The 22,236-nt window shown below is 36.5% G+C and overlaps 1 protein-coding gene across 2 annotated transcripts in view; it reads right to left on the bottom strand.

Annotated features, from left to right (window-relative positions):
* The window catches only part of gulp1a (GULP PTB domain containing engulfment adaptor 1a), a 71,666-nt gene that overhangs the window by 25,135 nt on the left and 24,295 nt on the right, over window positions 1–22,236 (bottom strand). The gene's annotated exons all lie outside the window — the stretch shown is intronic.

Below are 22,236 nucleotides of genomic sequence, written 5' to 3'. Positions count from 1 at the left end.
TAACCTTAACACGCAAAGGACCTTCGGGACAAATGTGGGCAAAATCTTTTTTTTATTTAATTTTAAAAATACTTCCCTTAATCTGAGCGGTACAAGACTTGGCTACTTTTTCTAAGTTTGCCACCTGAACACACACACACAAAAAATTGACTCAATTTTATAATGTTAAGTTTTTTAGTTATTGTTATGTTTATTGTTATTCTTACCTTGGTACCATTAACCTTTTTGAGTTAATTAAATTGAATGATTTTGTTAAAAATAAAATGTTACATGATCTCCTACTTTGTCTTTTCCTTATTGCATGGTCAGATTTGTCTAAGCATGTTTTGACATTTATGTATAGTCTAAAACAACACAGATTTTTTTTTTTTATTACAATTTTAACTTGTGATAAAATGTCAAACTTGAGAGGTTAAATTTGTTAAAACATATGTTTATAGAGTTCAGCCTTTATGCAGCTATGCAGCCATTGGGTACTATTGCTAGTGGCTATTGATATTTTATCTTTATTTAAATTTTATACCAACATAGGTCACCAAAGTCATCACATTTTTAGGTTTTGGCTGTCTGAACATACTGGAATACATTTTTTTACTGAAGTTAAATTAATTTTAAATATACATAAATTAAATATATAAAATAGATTTATTTTACATAAAAATATGGTACTTTTAGTGGTAAATAAATTCAAAAATACAATAAAAAAAATGCATAAATTGATAGTTTTTATATTATTGAAGATATTGATATAACATTTATAAAAAAAAACATTTGAGGTCACACCTCAGACCCCCGTGCCCAAAAGTGTCCACGAAGGACCAAGGGCTGTAATATGAAGGTCTTTTGAGTGTTAAACTACTAATAATGAATTTAGAAACACAAAAATATCTTAATTTGTGTTCAGATGAACGAAGATCTTCCAGGTTGGGAACAACATGAGGGTGAGTGATTAATGAGAGCATTTTCATTTTTGGGTGAACTTACCCTTTAAAAAAAAACTAAATCCACCATGTTGTTAATGTCATGTGACCTACCAGTGTCAGTTGTGTTGCTTCACTGCCAAATATACAAGACTGGACTACAATAATAATCAAGTAAATTTTTTTTATATGGTACTTTACACCATATAAAAACTATACTTTACTTCAAAGTGGCTTTACAGTGATAAACAGGAAAATACAGATTCAATGATGCAAACAGAATTCAATTCTGCTGTAAAGAAGCTCTAAAAGACAATAGTATACACTAGACAGTCAATATTCAGTTGAAATCAGTGTTGATTCATTTCGGCTTGATAACTGTTTAAAATACATAAATTATGAAATTAATTCAATTCAGCTGTAAAGCAGCTCTGCAGAAAACAGTGATGTCATCATACAGCTAAGTTGAGTTCTCATCAAAAAATGTCAGTGCAGTCAAATAAGTAAAAGTCTGAAAAATATTGAGATGCATATATAGCTATACTTCCCAACCCTTCTAACCCTAAACTCCAATGTGAAGCTGAGAAACAGAGAGTTTAGTAACTTTTTGAGAGTTTCGACTTGCAGGAGATGAAAAGAAATGAAGTGGGAGAGGAAATCTTGGCGGGGAGAAAGAGGAGCACAGTCTTGTTAAGGTCGGAAGCTAGCTAAGGTAAAATTCTTTGCATGTCTATTTTTGCTTTACCACAGTCTTCCTTTTCCAGGAATGTACTTGTATCTGTATCTGATCATGGCACAAAAAAGGTATTCAAAATACAGATCTGATCCAAAATTCCTAGTGAGCTGCCTACATAGGGAGCATTTTAAGGCATCATTGACAAGCTCTCAGCTTGTTTCTGAGGGTGCAGCAGTGGAAATAGTGGCTCACTTGGCTGCTTATTTTTAACAGCAAAATAATTTGAAATCAATAGAGAGTTCAATCTCCCCTGCAATTGATGTAAGGAGCACTATTTGCTGCCTAAAGCATTTCAAATTAGCCACTTATAAAGTTAAAGTGGTTTTCTTCATTAATTAGGATAAATGGTTTTGATGAGCCATAATTACAGAAGAACTCTTCAAGACAAACCATACCATCAATTAATAGCATGGTCGAGCAAGGTCAAGCAACAGAGCATTTTTCAATAGATCAGCTGTTGACATTTTCTGATTCAAAAGCCAGAGGAAACCAACACAGAAAAAAAAAACAATTAAAATGAATAGACCAGATCTTGCTGCTCATTCAGTGAGCAAAGACAGTCTACACTCTTCAATAATTTGTGGTTAAAGGTTCACCAGGGTTTATTCAGGAAAGCTGGTGTCTCTTGGTATGTTTTTAAGATGACTACACTCTAAAAAAAAAAAGGTTCTATATTGCACCAAAAATGGTTCTTGGCTCGTAATCATAGGGGAACCTTTTTTAGTGCTATATAGCACCAATTTTGGTGCTTCAGTGGTTCTTCAGCGGTTCTTCAGAGGTTCTTCAGCGGTTCTTCAGAGGTTCTTCACCGGTTCTTTGACTAAGGTGCTATATAGCACCTCTGAAGAACCGCTGAAGAACCACTGAAGCACCAAAATTGGTGCTATATAGCACTAAAAAAGGTTCCCCTATGATTACGAGCCTTTTTTTTTAGAGTGTACTTCACACAAAAAGAGCACTAAAAGAGACAAAAGAACAATGAATAGATAATTTAAGAAGTTCAGAGCCATTTCCGTGCAGAAAGTTTGTGTGCTTCATAATTAGAGAGTATTTATAGTCAGACTAATATCAAATGCCAAGTGAGCAGCCTCAATCTCACGAGTGCAGGTAATGCCGAGTTCAAACTGCACAATTTTCAAACTCTCTGCTCTTTTCACACTGCATGACTATCTGGGGTAGCATTCAGTCACTGGTGTGTTCACACTGCATGATGGATCGGCGACAGGAGGTTTCACACTGCATGACTTTACAAAAGGAAGAATCACCAACAACTCTCTTTGGTGAGCAAACTACATTTCACAACCAAACACACGTCACGTGAGATGTGACAAGTAAACAACTTATTAATGGGCATGCTCTTGCTCTCGCTCTGGTTGATGTGCGCACATGCTCATCCGGGAGAAGTGCCCATACAAGAAATTCTGCCCTTTATGAAGTCATACAGGGCCAAACTCGAAGAAAAAAAAAAAACGTTCAGAAATGTATTTGAATCCTGAAGGCCATGTTTAGCATGAGAATCCGACTCTTAAGAGAGTATATAAGTCAGAATGCATGAAATAGCATTAGACCCCCCTTTAATAATAAAAACAAATCAAACTAAATAACAATGGAATCATTTTCAGTTTGAAAATTTTCATATGAACAAATTTTATAAATATTAATAGTTTTAAAGCTGTTGTATATTCTCAAATGTCAGGGTGGCACAACTGCAAAAATTTGTCTTTTATTTTAAATATATTGTATCTTTTTTGAAGCTTTATCTCTCAATGACCCGTAAACTAACAATAACAACAAAAACGTTGTGCTTTTGTAAAATAAAGAAAACCAACAGGATGCCTTTTCTGCCGTCTTGGTCTCTGTGAACTGGAGCGTGTCACACAAATGAACTAAAACTCAGCGTAGGCTACTTGTCTCACAGACATGAGGAATATATCTATAGAAAGTTTGAAATGTCTACTTTTAAACAAATACTCTCTGATTATGTAATCCGTAAAGGTGCAGAGATGGCGAGTCAGCATCGTCAACTTCACCTTTGCAGCCGACACCGACTAAGAAAACCCTAATTTATTAATAAATAATTGTCTCCTTGCCTACTTTGGCCAGAGCTTTGTGGCAAGCTTTATGAGAGTGCTTGAATTAATATAGATGTGCAATTAGTTGAACAATGGCTCGACTACTAGTGGACTTGAAAAAACTTGGGGGCAGCACTACTGAAAATAAATATTTCTTAGCTATAAAACTGTGATGCATTATTTCTTTATTGTTTTGTCCTTGCATATAAGTTAAAAACGGCAAAGCTGATTGTTTATCTTGCAGCATTATATTCAAGCTAGAAAAAAAAGTACATCAGTGGAGTTCAGAATACAGTTGTTATAACTCAATTTAAACCGTTGATTAGATTGCACTTCCATGTGAATTTTCCACCCACTGGTGCCCAATTTTTTCTTGGAACTGGCACTTCAAAGTGTTAATTTTGCATTAAGATTCAGAAGAAACAGATAAACACTACACTTCAGATCCAAATCAATATACTCAGTGCTACAGGAGCTACACTAGAGTGCTTTTTTATATTCACTGTATTAGGGGTCACTTGGACCATTTTTCCCACATCCCCAGGTCATTCAACTAAACCAACAAAGCATGGCCTTCTGAAGTAACCACATGATGGTCTTTTAAGAAATTCCCTCAGCTGCACTGAGACAGAACATATGTTTACAACCACCAGTGGATCTTGAGCAGGAAATGTGGGATTCGGCCTCAATGATTTACAAATTGTTGCAGCTGAGAGCTGAGAAAATTGAGCTGACCTATCAGTCCATTCAGACTATAGCTAGCAGGAAATGAAGCCTTCATCCATTCAATTCAAATAGTACACACACACAATGCAATATGCATGTTTGTTTTGAACAGCTGACACAGATGTGGCTTCTTTCAGGAAACATTTAGGATTTTAAAATTGCTACAGACAGACAGGAGGAGAATGCTATGAACGCTTTATGAAAGTTTGTATAGCTCCACCACCGTTCAAATGTTTGGAATGCAAATGACGCATTACATTGATTTAAGTGACAGTGAAGACATTTACAATATTACAAAAAATAAATTATTTCAAATAAATGCTGTTCATTTGAGCTTTCTATTCAAAGAATCCTGAATATATACACAATATCATATATAATATTACCACAAAAATGTTAATTGTTTTCAACTTTTCTAGACCACCAAATCACCAAAACATCATATTAGAATAATTTCTGAAGGATCATGGGACATTAAATGTTGCTTCTGAAAATTCAGATTTTCCATCACAAGAATGAGTTACATTTTTAATACATTAAAATAGAAAACAGTTACTTTCAATAATACTGTTTTTACTATATATGCAGAAAAAAGAAAACGGACAATATTTCCTCTGTCCAACAATACAGTCTGACAGCCCTCAACATGTAGCCTCTCATATCCCATGATTACCTCTCTCTGCCCTGCAAGGTCGCATAATGTGGTCCATCAGTGAGAGAATCAGAGGCTCCTGCTCTATACCTGTAAAACTGAATTACAGCCAGCTCACTCTGTCAAAGCCAATGTACCAGGGCTGCAGAGCCAATGGATCATGATCAAGTGAACCTAGAACATAGAAAAACCCACCAATGTCTAACCCTCTCTGTCCCTTACACACACTCCTGTCTAGACCACAGATGGTACTACGCTGTATTTCAGTTTCAAACAGTTAACACTAATGAGAGAGGAATATAGAATCTGTAAACACCACACTGAGGAGACCTAATTGCCAATTAGAGTCAGTTTGCAGTGGAACTAACAGAAGTTGTGCTGCAAACATGAGAAGGATCTTTCAACAGATGAAATGCCATTTCTGATCATCTCTGTGAGCATCTCATTTATTATAGATCCTTTCCTTTACTGAAATCTGTGTTACTTTCATACACATTTATGGGTGAAACTGATGCTAGTAAAAGACAATTGCAGTGTCAAAATTGTCTGAGTGGCACCATTGCTGCACAGAATGACATTTGCTGTTACTGAATGTGAAGTTGACAGATATAGGTCAAGACTTCTGTCACATTCAAGAGAAGAAGAATAGAGCATATTTCCTGTGGAGCAATATGCAGAATAGGATGCGACTTCAGATGCCACATTTCTAGAATGAAGCAAAATACATAAAATCATGCAATTCTACAACCAAAGTTGAGAAAAGCACTGTCCTAGCCACCGTGGACAAGACCTAGTAAAATTGAGAAAGTTTGCATCACTTCAGCAAAGTTAGAAAAAAAAATGCTGTTATTAATGCAAAAAAGTAACTCTAAGACACCGCCACTTGAGACACATGTAAAAGAATAATCAGATACTGCAGCCGTTATGCAGACAAACATTGCCAACTACGAGCTAGTTCAGCGTTCATCCCAAAGGGTCCCAAAAAAGAAAAATAACAGGCAAAGGGGATCAGAAGAATCTGGTTCCAAGTGGTCATAACTTCGACTGAAAACGGACTCACCACTTTCTCAATTCTGAGGAGATAAATTATAAACACTGCTGGATGAAGAAAACAAAACAATGTTCTGAGGAAAACCACCTAGAAAATGATCAATCCTTCACTTAGATCAGGGTTCCTCGAATCCGGTCCTGGAGGGCCACTGCCCTACACAGTTTAGTTCCAACCCTAATCAAACACGCCTGAACAGTCTAGTTACAAGACTGTATCCGAAATCAACCCCTATACCCTTAAATAGGGTACTATTTGAGGTGACAGTCATTTGTAGTGGTGTCAAACCATAGTGGACTATTGAGTTCACTCATTCAATCGCACAATTCACCGCAATAAAGAGTGTACAACTGATGTACGCTCAACGGCTAGAGAATACCCATAATGCACTGTGAAAGTCGCATGCTGAATGAATGAGATGGCCCCCGCAGCAGAATCATCCATCCATTTTCCAAACCATGGTGGTCCAGCGTAATATCATACAGGTATACATTTCTTTTTAATTGATTACATTGTTTAATTATGGTTTATACTAGTTTCCATGGCACAGTTCAAGATCAATCTTTTCATTACTACTGGAGCTGCCAGTTTGCTATGTTTCAAATAATTACAAAAAGCAGAAACTATGCAAAAGCGGCAGCCCTTCCGGTGCTTCACTCACTCGTTTTCATTCACTCCCTCAAGTGGACTATATTAGTGGAGTAATGTAGGGAATAGTGAATAAGGGTATAATGGGCGATTTCAAACACAGCATAGAAAATCGAAGGTAAGTCAGTTCGATCATGGTTTGAGCTAAGCTCTGCAGGACAGTGGCCCTCCAGGGCTGGATTTGAGGAACCCTGACTTAGATATTTAGAATCAATGTGAAGCTAAATAGCTCTGGGCGTGCGTGAAACCTACAACACAAACCAGAGTAATCAGGTCTCATATAAACAAGATCATAATCATAAGTTAATTTCTTTGATAGAAAACATCATGACTGGAAACCCTGGGAGGTAAAAATGCAGTGTGAATACCAGAAGCTACAGTCAGAAAGTACATTACCACAAAGAACACAAAAGATTTCATCAGCTAATAAAGCATGAGATGGGATTTCATGGTCTTGAGAGCAAAGCAGGCAACTTGCACCTCTTCTGAGAAAAAATTTCCATATACCTTTTCCCTTTAAGTGATTCACAACGCTCCTTAGCTTTAGTCAGCAACAAAATGCCACAGTACTCCAAAACTCCAGACCAAGCGCCACATTACTGTATTCAAACAGGAAATGAGATTTTCTTTTTTTTGCTGATGATCATGTTGAAACACTTTAAGGTATTCAACATTCCTATTTAGACTGCATTTGAAAGGAAGACGCTGGAATCCTTTTTTCTTTTTTTTTGGTTTTCACACATTTAAATCCTTGGAACATTATCTCCCAGAGTTGCACCAATTAATTTTTGTATACATTTGGTATGAAAATTCTCCCTAGACAGACTATACTACCAACCCCAGCAAACCTAGTCTTAAAATTAGCATTCACCACAACTATTAGGCAAAAGAAACACTGTGTGCATGCTGTTAGAATCAAGAGGAATGTGAAAAGGCCATTTTAACTTCCTGCCCACAAAAACCCAACGCTTCCCCCACATCTGGTGAAACCATACACATTCACCTCGAATGTAGAAAAAACTTCCAGGCAGGAGGCAGAACATTTTATAGACAGAAAACCGGATGGCCTTGAGCATGCTTAACATCAAATGCACCCATTAATAGAAGTTAGTTGAGACATGATCTTAAGCTAAATGACCTATTCTACTTCATGAACATGCAGGTGGAAAATCATTGTTTTGATTAGTGACCATAATTCTAAATTTAAAATATGTGTAGGCCTACCTGATTTATTTAAAATATTATTAGGACAGGTTAGTATAAAGTCCGAAACCATTGGAAAGAAGAAGAGCCAGTGAAACACAAGCAAAATGAAACCCGGGCACAAGGAGTTCCTGTGCAAATCATTCAGTCCCTTCTTGAAAAGAGAATGGTTTAGGAACAATTTTTCACAGAAATTCAGGGTTTCATGAATACAGCCTGCTGAGTGAACCTTTAAAAGTATGTATGAAAAAGATTGTTTGGATAGCAAGTCAAGGAGGTGCACTAAAAAAAATGTAAGGAGTGAAGGATTGAAGTATGAATCAGACACAGACCCTCACTACGACACAGGTGCTGTCCTGAGGACTGTTCCAGATAGATTGATCTTTCTGCTGTCATCAGCAGAAAAGGCCCACAGGATATGACAGGCACTTTGTCTTCATTTGCTTCACATGAAGTAGTCTGAGGGCTTCTCAAACACACCAGCAGAATGTTCAAGAGCCTTTTTAAAACTACTTGAAGATGTCAGCACATCAAAATGTCTATGCTTATGGAGGGGAGGAAAATGTGCGTGACATTTTTGGACAGAGGGAAATTGTCATTCAGCCCATTTCAATGGACAAGGCTTCCTGCAAACACTGCAAGGAAACTAATGGATTCAGTGAATGATGGACTGGCCACATGCTTCTTTTAAAAGCAGTGATGTGAAGACGTGTCAAAGTTGAACCATGCTTGGAAAATTAGTTTAAAGAAATGGGCAAAGGGTTTGTTGTTAGAATCCTTCATAATTTTACAAGGATTTAAATGGAAAACACGTCCTTACTCTAAGGAATTTCTCACTCTAAAGGGATGCTGGCCGGGGTAAAGTCCTTTAACCCTACTAAGTGCTCCAAGCCACATTTCCACCACAGTCTCAATGCCAATGTTCTGGCATGAGGAGATAAGAGCCTCAAAACCAGCCACAGAGACCGCGACAGAATGAATTTTGGAAGCTATTGGAAACAAGCTTCAGAGAACCAGATACAACCTTTCCATCTATTAAACCAGTAACAAATGCTTGTTAAAACTGAGGTCAACTGAGCCAAACAACCATCCCCCCACTGAGCAACCTTAAGGAGCACAAATGGATGATTCGGACTGTAAACAGCTTCACTGAAGCCTTAATATTCCGAGCCGCTCTACTCCATTATTGTTCTTTTAAGCCAAAGCTAATAAGTCTAGAGTGCTGAGAAAGAGGGAGGATATAAACAGAGGTAGTGGATACATTACTGCCTGACCCAGTTAGAATAATTGATTTCATGTGTCAACTGAGTCAAGTTAAGTTGAGCAGTAATTCTGAGAAAGCAGAATGGAATTAATCAGGCTTCAAACCGAAACTGCAGACAGGGAGACCTTTAGCTAAAAAATCCACAGACACAGAAAACAGTGAGCATTCACATTATCGATTAAACCATACATGAATTTCAGTATTCAGCTGAATTTCAGTAGAGTTTATCACAAAAACAAAAAACAACCCTGGATAAGAAATTGCATAACACTGAAAACAAAAAAGCAGACTGTATCGTAGGCCTGGAAAAAAATATTTTTTTTATTTTCCATCATAAAGAGAATAATCTACTTCCATTGTCTGGTAAATACTGATTATTCTTTCTTGGCATTTGGAATTTATTATAGAAAGAAATTGTTTTGGTCTGAGCCAATAGCCTTGTGGGAAGTGCTCCGACATGTAGCACAGTTGTACTTTGGTCCTTTCCTGACCCCGTCCAACTCTCTCTCACACTTCATTGCCCGTCCTCTTCTCCAGCTATACTATCAAAATAAAGGCAAAAATGCCACACAAGACAAATCGTCACACTTTAGTTTAGAGCCCAATTCTCTAACGTTTGACTCAATAAACCCCTAATTACTGCTTACTAGTTAGTACAGTTGTTAAGTTCAAGTATGGGGTAGGATTAATGGATGTAGTCATGCAGAATAAGGCATTAATAAGTCCTTTATAATTAGCTACTAATACACAGCCAATATCCTAGTAATATGCATGCTAATAAGTAACTAGTTAACAGTGAGCATTGGACCCAAAACTAAAGTGTTACCGGAAAAAGTAACAAATCCACAATGCTAGGTTTATTTTATTTTGAACAGACAGTGGCAAATTACAGTTTGTTCCCCTGAAGGTATATGTTGATACAGTACAGCCTCCTTTAGTGCATTAAGCACTAAGCAGTAAACAGAATGCACTCTTGCATATTTTATATTTTTTTCCAGGGCTGAAGTCATTCTTAAAAAAAGAAGTTGTTTTGTTCGAAGTTTTGGCTACCGGATACGGCGAAAGTCTATCAACTAACGTTAGCTCGGCTTGACCTTCTTCTTTGCTCTGGTTGGTTGTGGCGCTCATGGCGCTATCCAATTGCGTGCAGAGGGAATTTGAAAGACAACCGTTTATCCCGCCTCTCCGATTGAGCCCTGTCAATGGTGAGTTTCCAGACCCAACATCTTGATGTGGGTCTGGCTTGTCAGGCTAGTAATAATTACGTGTACACTGTAAAATTTACGGTAAAAAACAAATAATGTTAAATTACCAACCTATTGAAATATTAATATACCTTTGATATATACTGACAACCACCAAATACAGTGTTAAGAATCACATGATGAATCAAAGCTTTAATCACACCAATCACAGTGGAGATGAGAGTCACATGATGAATCAAAGCTCATCAAAAGCAGCTTTTAGGAGGACAATACTTAGGTATATAGAGAAGGTGTCACTCACACAAACACCATCATGGTAACATTTTAAAAATGCAATAAACATTAATTTAACAACATTAGATGCATAAAGAAACATAAAACCCTAATGTACATAACTGATTAGAAAAAAAGAAGAAACAGTTATTTCAACAAAAATACATCAAATGTGACGTGTCACGCAGGGAATTCTGGGATTGTCAATTTACGGTTTTTCGCTGTAAATTACACAATGACTTGCTCCTTTTCACTTCCAAAAACTGTACATTTAAAATTATTTTACTGTAAAATTAAATTAAATGTAAGGTAAGATCTATTACAGTTATTCACCATATAGTACGTAAACACCGTAGCACTTTTACAGTCTTTTACCATTAAAAAAATCACATAATTTTTTTACAGTGTATACTTAAACATTCAAAGCTTAAGCCAAACCCTCCTATACTTAATTTTCCGCGTTTCGCTCCATTTCACGCACAGTTGAGTTCACCAGCCTTTCAAAATATACTCCTTTGTCCATGAGCACAGAAAGACGCATTTGTGTTGTTCTTCTGTTCTTTTTCTTGTTGTGGCAGTTAGCAAACAGCACAGCATTACCGCACACCCCCTTCTGGATTGGAGTGTGGATCGCCAGTGACTGACTTTGTATAATATAATAAATATAACTAATATAATATAATATAATATAATATAATATAATATAATATAATATAATATAATATAATATAATATAATATAATATAATATAATATAATATAATATAATATAATATAATATAATATAATATAATATAATATAATATAATATATAATATAATATAATATAATATAATATAATATAATATAATATATTGCACCTTTACACCCCAAAAAGCTACATAATATATTAGATATTAGTACACCCTAAAAAAAAGAAAGAAATGAAAATAGTCAACCTTCAAAATTCTGTCATGATTTACTTAATTTGTTGTCATTCTAAACCAGTTCAACTTTCTTTCATTTGTGGAACAAAATATTTGAAAAATGTATGTATTTGAAAAATAGTTTTCAAAGTCAATGGGGCCAATGTTGTTTGAACCCAGTAATCTTCAAAATATCTGTTCCACTGAAGAAAGAAATGCATAGTTTTTGAACATACTGATGACAATTTTAATTGTGGGGTAAATTATCCCTTTAGAGCAGTGTACCTTTGAAAGTTATAACCTTAAACAGGTACAATTTTTGTAAAAACTATTTTTACATTTATTAAAAGTGCAGAATTTTAGACAAACACCTACAGTACTTGCGCAAATTAATCATCTTAATATTATGAATACAAAAAGTATAGTTTTGTTGCACCTTTGCTGCAAATGGCACTAATAATTGGATGTTTGAATGGGTATGATGCTTCTGTAAATACCACAAATAGCAAAGAAAATGCTTCAAATAACTCAATATAAGCAGGGGCGTCGCAACCGTGGGGGATGTGGGTGTTTTAACACCCACACTTTTCCTGGTGAGAGGGTTCAACACCCACACTTTTTCTGCAGTTTCCCGCAGTTTTGCACAAACGCTTTCGGGATGCCACAATTCTCATTATAATATTAAACCGTTCGGTATGGCATTAACGGGTCAATTCGCAATTTTTTTGTTTTTGTTTTTTTGCAGTGTGCATAGTCTACACGCTGATATGAGCAAATATCCAATCACTATACACAGTGCTAGACACGCTTGCAATGCTGGTGTCAGAGAGTTATAATCACGGAACACTATAGTTATTCACAATCACGAAAGTTCATTATTTGCATGCGTTTTAAAGCCTTGCCGGTTATTCGCGTGCTTATGCACCATTTTAACGCGCAGAGCGCGCACACTTAACTTGATTACTGGACTAAGTAGTCTTACTGCGCTAATACTGTCAAATACACACAAGGTTAACATAAACACAGTCGGTAATTTGTAAAGTGAAAGTAAATTTGCGTGTGTCTGTATATTAGATGCACGTCTTACATTGACAGCAGCGCAGCCTTTGGAGAACACCCTGTCCTTAAAGGGACAGTTCACCTCTAAAATTATGTCATTATTTACTCACTCTAATGTTGTTCCAAACCTGTATTAATTTCTTCTGTTGAACACAGACAGTTGAATACCAGACAGTTGATGGTAGCCATTGACTTCATATTATTTCCTACTATGGGGATGTTAATGTTAATAAAACTACAAAAGACATAGAAAATTGCTCTGTTCTTGACTGAAAAACATTAATACATTAGCTTAAATAAGAATCAATGTATATTTTATAGTGAAGTCTATGTAGTGTTTTATTTTTACATTTATTCATTAAATGTCATACTTAAATGCTGCTGTACAGCTTTGAGCTGCCAGTGTAAATCTTTATGTATATTTATTATATATTATACTATTCACTAGGAATGTGTACAATGTTTTTTTAAGTAAAGTTTTAAGTTTAAGTAAGGTTTTTCAAGTCTTTTAAGTAAAATAAAAAAATAGCATTTTTTTTCTCCTTAACCTCTTTCTGTCCCCGTCACCTAAGAATAGAATAGCAAAAAACTGATGTGACTAGCCATCAGAACCCAACCGAACACCGTGGTTAAAAAAAACGAGGTATGTATAATATATATATTATATATCTTGTATGTTATACCTTTTGTACCCTTCTGTCATTGTATTCATCGTTTTTATTGTTAACAAACAAACCACATCCATCCCCCACACTTTTGAAAAGCTTGCTACGCCTCTGAATATAAGGTCTCTGTTGATGATCCTAAATGAACTTGGTTAAAACCTTTCTGCAGTATGTTTGTCTGCTTGTTCACAGCAGGATGTTCACCTCTAAACTGCGGTGAAAAACAAGAAAGAAGCATTCAGCTTTGTTTTGCAATGATTCCAGAACTATTCCAGCCTCTATAAATAGAAAGCCCTCTTAATTAACAGTACAAATACCATGCAACATTTTTTTTTCAAAAGCTATTGGTGATTGAGCCATTCAAACTGAACAGCCATTGAAATGCATCGATCAATCACTGTCAGCAGTCCTTTTGATGCGAGCAGAACATTATCCAACTAGAAAATAGGTCTATTATTAATCATGGGCTTATAAAGATGCAATTAGAGCTGCTATTTATCACATATAGTGGACTGGCAACCCGCTATATTAACTGATCACCAAGACGTGTATAGCTATACTATTTTCTGTTTTACATGCTCACCAGCCATGTATACATTTTCCTTAGATGTCTGTGCTCTCAATGGAAGCTGGTGATAAGAATCGAATAAAGAGCACTAGCCATTGGGCCCTTTATCTTGTGTACAGTGTGTCAGAAATACATGGAGGAAAAACAATCACTGCCATTTTCTGTGGCAGTAACGCTACCCCATATATCAGTCTTGTGACATTAAAGCTATCATATGTAGCAGAGATGGAGATCAAAATGACCATATTACCAAAGAAGTCTTGACATGAACTGATAACTAGGTCCATAGATGAAAGTAATCCTATTGTCAAAGGAAAAACCTGGAATATTTTGTATAAAAGCCCTTAGATGTTCTTTTTGCTAGAGGCTCTTTTATAAAAGCAATGGATTGTGCAAATAGCACGTAATATCACACTAATTGAATACCAATTTAGTTAAAGCTTTACTTCCTTGAGGAAATTAATTGGTCTGATTAAATTTAGATTAATTAGACTGGCAATTAGATTAATTATGGTCTATGCCTAGTGGGAAATAATTACATAGGCTACTTGATAAACTTCTGTTGGAGGCTTTAACTGTCTATACATTGAGCACTTATACTGGAAAACAAAGCTGAGTTAGTAACCGAAAGGTTGTAGATTCAAACCCCCAAAAGGGGCGATCAATAAACTATCTTCCCTGTGCCCTTGAGGAAGACACTTAACCCAAGGCTGCCATCCATGTACTGCGAGACGCTTTGGATAAAACCACTGACAAAGTAGTAAACAACAGCAGTCAGAAAGAGCAGAACTGACACCATGTCCCAATATAACTCTGATTTGTATGAAATTAGAATTTACAAACAAACGCCCGAGACAGACACTTCAACACCCAGAAAAAAAGCTGTTTTATTAAAATTGCTCCAATCAAATTGAGCTGATCATCTATGCAGAGCCTCTCACTTTTTCTCCAAAGTGTCTATACTCCGGGTGAGATATAGGATAAGAAAACATGGAAGATGGGTGTCCTTTCATCCTAATGCGTTCTCCAAAATGTTCTGGCATAAACTACAAAGACAGGCAAGGGCAGACTACACGAAACTGAAATCGATACATAAAATGAGAGTGAGATATGAAAAACACAAAGAGACTGAGACAGACACACAGGAACCCCTTGAATCAGAGTTTGATGGCACAATACTTGCTTGTGTATACAGAATTAGCACTTAATATATTGTTAAACCACACACTCTATATTAATGTGCCAAACTGCCACGCTGTCGTATGACTTCAGTAGACTTGGAAAATAGCACACAGGTCATATGGACTACTTTTATGCTGCGTTCATTGTAACTGCATGGAAAGATTTAACAGAAACACGTAATAAATCAACATAAGCTCATTGGAAAAACATCTACTACATATCAAAAACTGCAGTTTCCAGCTGAATCAAACACTAGTGGCAGTAAAACACCAACAACTTTTATTTCTCAACAACTATGATTACAGGGGCAGATAATCCATTAATAAACACTTATTTTCACATGGTTCCTTGCTCTATATTATGCTAAGACTTCAAAACAATCTTACCCTAGTGCATGACTAGTAAACTAATATATTTTGATGTTTGCATCAAATAACCAGTTGCATTTGTACATTTTGTCTTTTCTAACGTAGAAAACCTGCTTGATAGCTCAGTTGGTATACAGCATTGCAGTTGCAATATAGATTAAATTACAAACAAACAAGCGCTCAACAGTGACACAAACACCCCAGAAAAAAGCCATTTTATATTTGCACTTCTGATTGATGGATCAGGATGCAAGGCTAGTGCACAATATTGCACTATACACCGATCAAGCATAACATTATGACAAGTGAACATTTTGTCCTCAAAGTTGTTGTGTTAGAGGCAGGAAAAATGGGCAAGCGTAAGGATTTGAGCGAGTTTCACAAGGGTCAAATAGTGATGGCTAGATGACTGGATCCGAGCATCTCCAAAACTCCACCACATTCTTGTGGGGTGTTCCCGGTCTGCAGTGGTCAGTATCTATCAAAAGTGGTCCAAGGAAGGAACAGTGGTGAACCGGCAAAAGGGTCATGGGCGGCCAAGGCTCATTGATGCACATGGGGAGCGAAGGCTGGCCCGTGTGGTCCGGTTAAACAGATGAGCTACTGTAGCTCAAATTGTTCAAGAAGTTAACACTGGTTCTGATATAAAGGTGTCAGAATACACAGTGCGTCGCAGTTTGTTGCGGATGGGGCTGCATAGCCGCAGACCAGTCAGGGTGCCCATGCTGACCCCTGTCCACCGCTAAAAGCGACAACAGTGGTATCAGAACTGGACCACGGAGCAATAGTAGAAGGTGGCCTGGTCTAAAGAATCACATTTTCTTTTCTACGCTTACCTGGGCAACACATGGCACCAGGATGCACTATGGGAAGAAGGCAAGCCGGCGGAGGCAGTGTGATGCTTTGGGCAATGTTCTGCTGGGAAACCTTGGATCCTGCCATCCATGTGGATGTTACTTTGACACGTACCACCTACCTAAGCATTGTTGCAGACCATGTACACCCTTTCATGGAAACGGCATTCCCTGCTGGTTATATGGCCTCTTTCAGCAGGATAATGCGCCTGCCACAAAGCAAAAATGGTTATGGAATGGTTTGAGGAGGACAACGAGTTTGAGGTGTTGACTTGGCCTCCAAATTCCCCAGTTCTCAATCCAATCGAGCATCTGTGGGATGTGCATCTATGACTGTTCTGTTTTCGTAAACTTGCTTGCTCAGTAGCTCACTTGATAGTTAGTACCGCATTGCTGAGCACTCGGGTATGAGTCCTGTGAAACACAAGTCACAATAAAAGAGCTCAAACACTTGTAGAAGTAAGCTAAAATGTCATGGTTGCTTTAGCTAATGCATTTATCTTACGTTTGCTTTTGTTAACACTATTACATTTCAAAATAATACTGCCTAATCTTAAACCTAACTGATAGAGCATTAAACAAGACATTTCTCTCTCCAGACATTTCATTTCCAAACTGCTACAATACATGGAACAAGCAGTGTAAAATAATGTTGCCAGGTTTGTTGTCGGATTTGTTTTAGATAAAACCGAACATACTTTCAGTGCTTATCACTGGACATATTACTTTGAAAGAGTCACAAAAAAAAAAAAGCAAGCATTGTAATATAATCATGTTACCATAGGCACATTTTTCCTATGAGCCTGGGTTGCAATAATAAAAAAAAAAGTCAATAAGAGAACACATGCCATTTTGCTAGACTCACATGGACACATGAACAGAATGATTACCATCAATCACAGTCTTTTATCATAAGCACTGGTGGAGCTCAGACAGATGAAGAGGTCAATAATGAGGCACATAGCCCTGGATGGCAATAATGAAAAAGAAGACCACAGCTTATAAAGTACAAGATAAAACCAGGCTGCCAAGATGTCCTACAGCTGCTTGCAGCTCCGTCTCCACAGGAGCTGCAGAAAACACCCAAGGTCAAAACATGAGAGTGCAAACTGTGGAGACATTGGTGAGAGATTTGGTCGATTAGACTCGAATGGAGAAATGGTTTGACATAAACTGGAACATACAATTCTTTCAAAAAAGACAAATCCAGTGATTTCAAATAATTTGCCATTTTGCTGTTCCAAGCACTTGTTAGTGGTCTATGTGCATTGTTAAAAAAATAAATTGATATTGGGGCACAATTTACAGTATTAATATGAAGGAATTTACTGGGGGTTTTCTTTTTTTTCTTTTTTCTTTTTTACAGGCGTTTTGCTTGTATGAAATGAAACATTCCGTTGTGTTTTGTTTTAGGGTTAACGGAAATTTCCGTAAAATTACTGGATAAAGTCCTACAGAAAATGTATTTTTCACAGTGATGAGAGAGCAACAATAATACATTTAAAAATATAGCATATTCTGCACTCTAAGATTTAGGCCAATAGCATCGCATATACCCTCAGCAGATAAGGCAATCTCATAATGTATTGCAACTGCTAAGTGGAAAAAAAATACTATTAATTATCATGACTGTAAATATAATTTATTAAATATGAAAAGGGAATCAATACAAATTTGTTCAATGCAATTAAAATGGTTTTGCTCAATATCTGTGTGTGCCAGTTTTACTTCATTAGATTAGCAACATGGTACCTCTATTGAAATCAACCGTGAGAGCTATTTACATGATGTAGGGATTTTGCCAGTGTAAAGTGTTCAAAACCAATCATATTTCAGTTAGAATACTGTCGTAGAAGGCAGATGTCCAAGTAGGCAGCAAGGCAACAAAAGGTTTTGCAACGAAGTCAAAGTGTGCACAATAAATAACAAGTTAAAGTGAATAACGTATATCTTTTACTTCATTTCATTCTCTGTAACTCAGACACTCATTCATGTTAGCCAGCTAACAAAACATGGTATTTCCCTGAAAGACAGGGAATGTAGTTTTAGAAATAAAATCTGATAACAGCTTCTAAAAGACATTAATTGCTCCTACAAATGCACAAATCCATGTTTGCTCACATTGTGCAGACATTTTTCGGGTACAGGCTGTTAAACAAGTTGGTACACACTAGAGAAACTAATTTAGGAAAAATTAAATTCACAAGATGAAGGAAAATCTATCATTAGGTTGAATAATAGGATTTGTCTGAGAACTGCATTGATTGCACTGCTTTACTTGAACAACCGTGGGTGGGTTTATTGTGCAACTTTGAGGAGAATATAGAGGCATTCATTTATCATGTAATCATATTCATAGCATGACTGGAAAAAGATGAATCTTTCAAGATTTAAGCTTTGACTATCAGAGTAAAGATAAAAAATAACAAGATTAAATAAAACAACTGCACAAAATAAGAAATAACTAAAATATAATTCTTGAAATCACATCATAGGCATCTCTTATATGTAATCACAGAATCACATCACAAAAAAAAATGAAAATCCACATTATTTTCAGTGATTAATGTGGACAACACAAAAACAATGCAGCATTCTTTTTCCCCATTTCCTGAGACCACACTAACATTACGTTTTCCCCACTTCCTGTGGCTAGTGTCATATGCTCACACTAATTACACAGTCCATATCCAGCACAAAAACGGTAGTGTGCAAATGCCCTATGAGCAGCCGCCTCCTGTCAACCTGGTTGATCTTGCCAGCAACATGCTTGTCTCAAAACTTAAATCATAATTTGTAATTGTGTCTATAGCTAAATGTTTTTTCTATTCACAGTCCTAATATGATTTTAAAATGAGAAAAAAAACAACAACAGCACGTTTACAAGATGGAACAGGTCAAAGAAAATATTCTGCTATTCATCTCTCCAATTATTTCAGTTCTTTTTGATACGTTAAGACTACTTTTACAGAATTGCAAAATTGCTGTCTTGGAAGCAAAAGGCTTAATTTGTGTAATATGGTATTGAGAATGTTGGAATTGGACAGAAAAACAAGGTGTAAAAATATAGATTTCAATCATCAAGCTCCATCCGTCCTTAAATGGAAGATAAAATCCTGTTCTGCTGTCAAAATTAAACTATGATACAAGCATAAGCATGCATGCAGTATCTATGTGTCAAACCAAATTACTGGAATATAAATCCAATAGCACGGCAATGTATGCACACCCTGTCTAACTGTCTTCACAAAGGGCAACAAAGGTAAAACAAAATGTCCTGGCTCACAGAACAAAAGAAAAGAGGCCAAGCCAGGCCAGCTAGAGGAAGCATGGGGCCAGAAGTGAGATGAAAGTCTGGAAGCATAAAGAAGCAGTGGGTGGTGATGGGTTCTTTATCTTGACACTGCAATAAAGAAACAGCAATTCCATAAGTGATCTGCTTTTCTGTCAGAATACTAGCTGTGTCAATGGCGGTAAAAGGCCATGCTGTACTAAACACTTTGGCTTTGAGAAAACTGCCCAGTAACAGGGTTGATTGCTGTCGGATAGCAGGCTTCAAAAGCAGAGGTCGTGTGGTTCAACTCCATTCTGCTGATGGACTGGAACATAGAACATTCCAGTAGACAAAAGTGTTTTTAGTTCTTACTGAACATCCTCTCGGTCTCGGTTTTATTTAAAGGTGAAGTGTGTATTTTCTGCGCCACCCGTGTCACCAAACTAAATTGAAACATTTAAAAATTTCCATTGGTCAGCCAAAAAGGTAACTCCCTAAACCAACCCATTGCTGTGTCAGGCTAGTCAGATTGTTTAAAAAACAAAAGCGGGAGACCAGCAAAGAAGCTTAGGCGAGTGTAAGACGTTTTTTTTTGTTGTCTATGCATATTAAGTTTTTTTTTGTTGTCTATGCATATTAAGTTGAGTAAGGAGAAAGTATTGTAACATTACATAAATCACCATGAACGATTAAGGACCCTCTGAAGGTGAAGTACGGCAGATCTGATAAAACTCTTAGGTAACTGCGGCATTCATGTTCAATTTCCAGAAGGTCAAACACTAAGTGAAACAGAGGACATTCACACTGTGCATAAACACCGGGATTATGGATTGCTCAGGTTTTCCCACACTGTGTGTATCCTTAATTATACTATAGCTCAGAAAAGCAGATACAAAAAGCCAACACACTGAGATACTATAGGTTAACAAAACAATGATTTTCAATGAAAACTATTGATAAACTTGCCAGAAACATGACCATAAATGCTATGATATTTCAAAAAAGAAGAAGTAAAAAATTATAAACACACTACCTTTCAAAAGTTTGGGGTTGATCTCGTTACTCACCGTAGCTACATTTATTTGACCAAAACTGCAGTAAAAGTTCTATTTTAATACATTTTAAAAAGCAATTCATTCATTTAATGGCAACGTTGAATTTTTAGCAGCCATTACTCTATAGTCCAGTGGTTTTCAAACCCGTGCTGGAGGCACCCCAGCCCTGCACATTTTGTGTGTCTCCCTCATTTATCACATCTGATTCAACTCATCAGCTCTGAAAGAGACTGAAAGAACTAAATTTGGTGTGTCTGATAAGGGAGACATAACCAGGTTTGAAAACCACTGCTCTAGTCACATGACCCTTCAGAAACCATTCTAATGATATGGGGCTTAAGAAATATTTCTCATTATTATTATCTCATTAAGTAAAAACAATTGTGTTTAATATTTTTGTGGTATTTCAGCAAAGTGAAACATGCCTTCTATATTCCTGTACACCACAAAAATTTACAGAAAAATTTAAAATAGACTGGTCCTGAGGTTAAATATCCATAAATGTTATTTAAAGTGTTATTTATTATGTTTTTTCCCGAATATTACCTTACAGTTCTAAGTCACTAGAAATGACATTCACATAATGCCCGCCTATGTTCATTGTCCGCCCACAACTTGACACGTCCACAAACACATCATTTTACTGACTTCTAAAATTCACAGAACGCATGCTCTTGAAAGATGGGTCAGTACTCAGTTTATTTGTACCAGCTTGCTCCTCAGAATCACAATCTATAAGTATTATTCATTATTGATGGATATATTTTCTACCGGGTGTTATAAAAATATGTATAAAGCAAAATATGTAGTTTTGTGTTTTATATTATGTACGTTTCCTGCTAACTCACGTTATTACTGAAATACTACAGAAAAGCAGCTGTGTGACCACTATTACCTAAAACTGTGTCTATTAATGCAGATCGTCTGTAGTTCTTACTACTTTGAGTAATGATACAAGATACAGCAAGATATGTTTTGCAAACTTTAATGTTATTAACATTAGTGCTCAGCCAACATATGCACTGTTATTATTGATACAGTTAATACAGTTTACGCACGTGCACTGCAATAAAATACACATGAAATACACACATTGAGGGTGAGAAATTACAGTTGAAACATCTCAATGTACCTCAAACTGAGTATCACTGAGAAACATCCTGCTCAAGTCGTCCCTGCGATGGAGGTTTGGGTTGAATAACTAGTTCTTCCAATGTTCCGTCATCGGATTCACGTTTGGATTGATATGGTAAAATCGACGTCATCGTTACTGTCTTTAAAGGCGGCATGAAATCAAATTTTACAATTTGTATTTTTATATTAATATTGTAGTGTTTACTATAACTGATTTATCTGTTCACTTCATTATTTTTTAAAAATTCATTTACCCTCATAATCTTTAATCAAATATGTTAACTTTCCCTCCCCCATGAAACGACCTCTCTTCTCCCCCGGTCATGTGCTATGGCGCGAGGGCGGGGTTATCGCCCCGTCTCGTTTCTGCACCTCCTCTCAGAAACCTGTCACTGATCGTGGTTAGGTGCATTTTTCTCGGTATAC

This window comes from Gobio gobio (genome assembly GCF_949357685.1).
Source record: "Gobio gobio genome assembly, chromosome: 7".
Lineage (NCBI taxonomy): Eukaryota > Metazoa > Chordata > Actinopteri > Cypriniformes > Gobionidae > Gobio > Gobio gobio.
The sequence above is the reverse complement of the archived record's forward strand: the minus strand, read 5'-3'. Positions and strand labels throughout refer to the sequence as shown.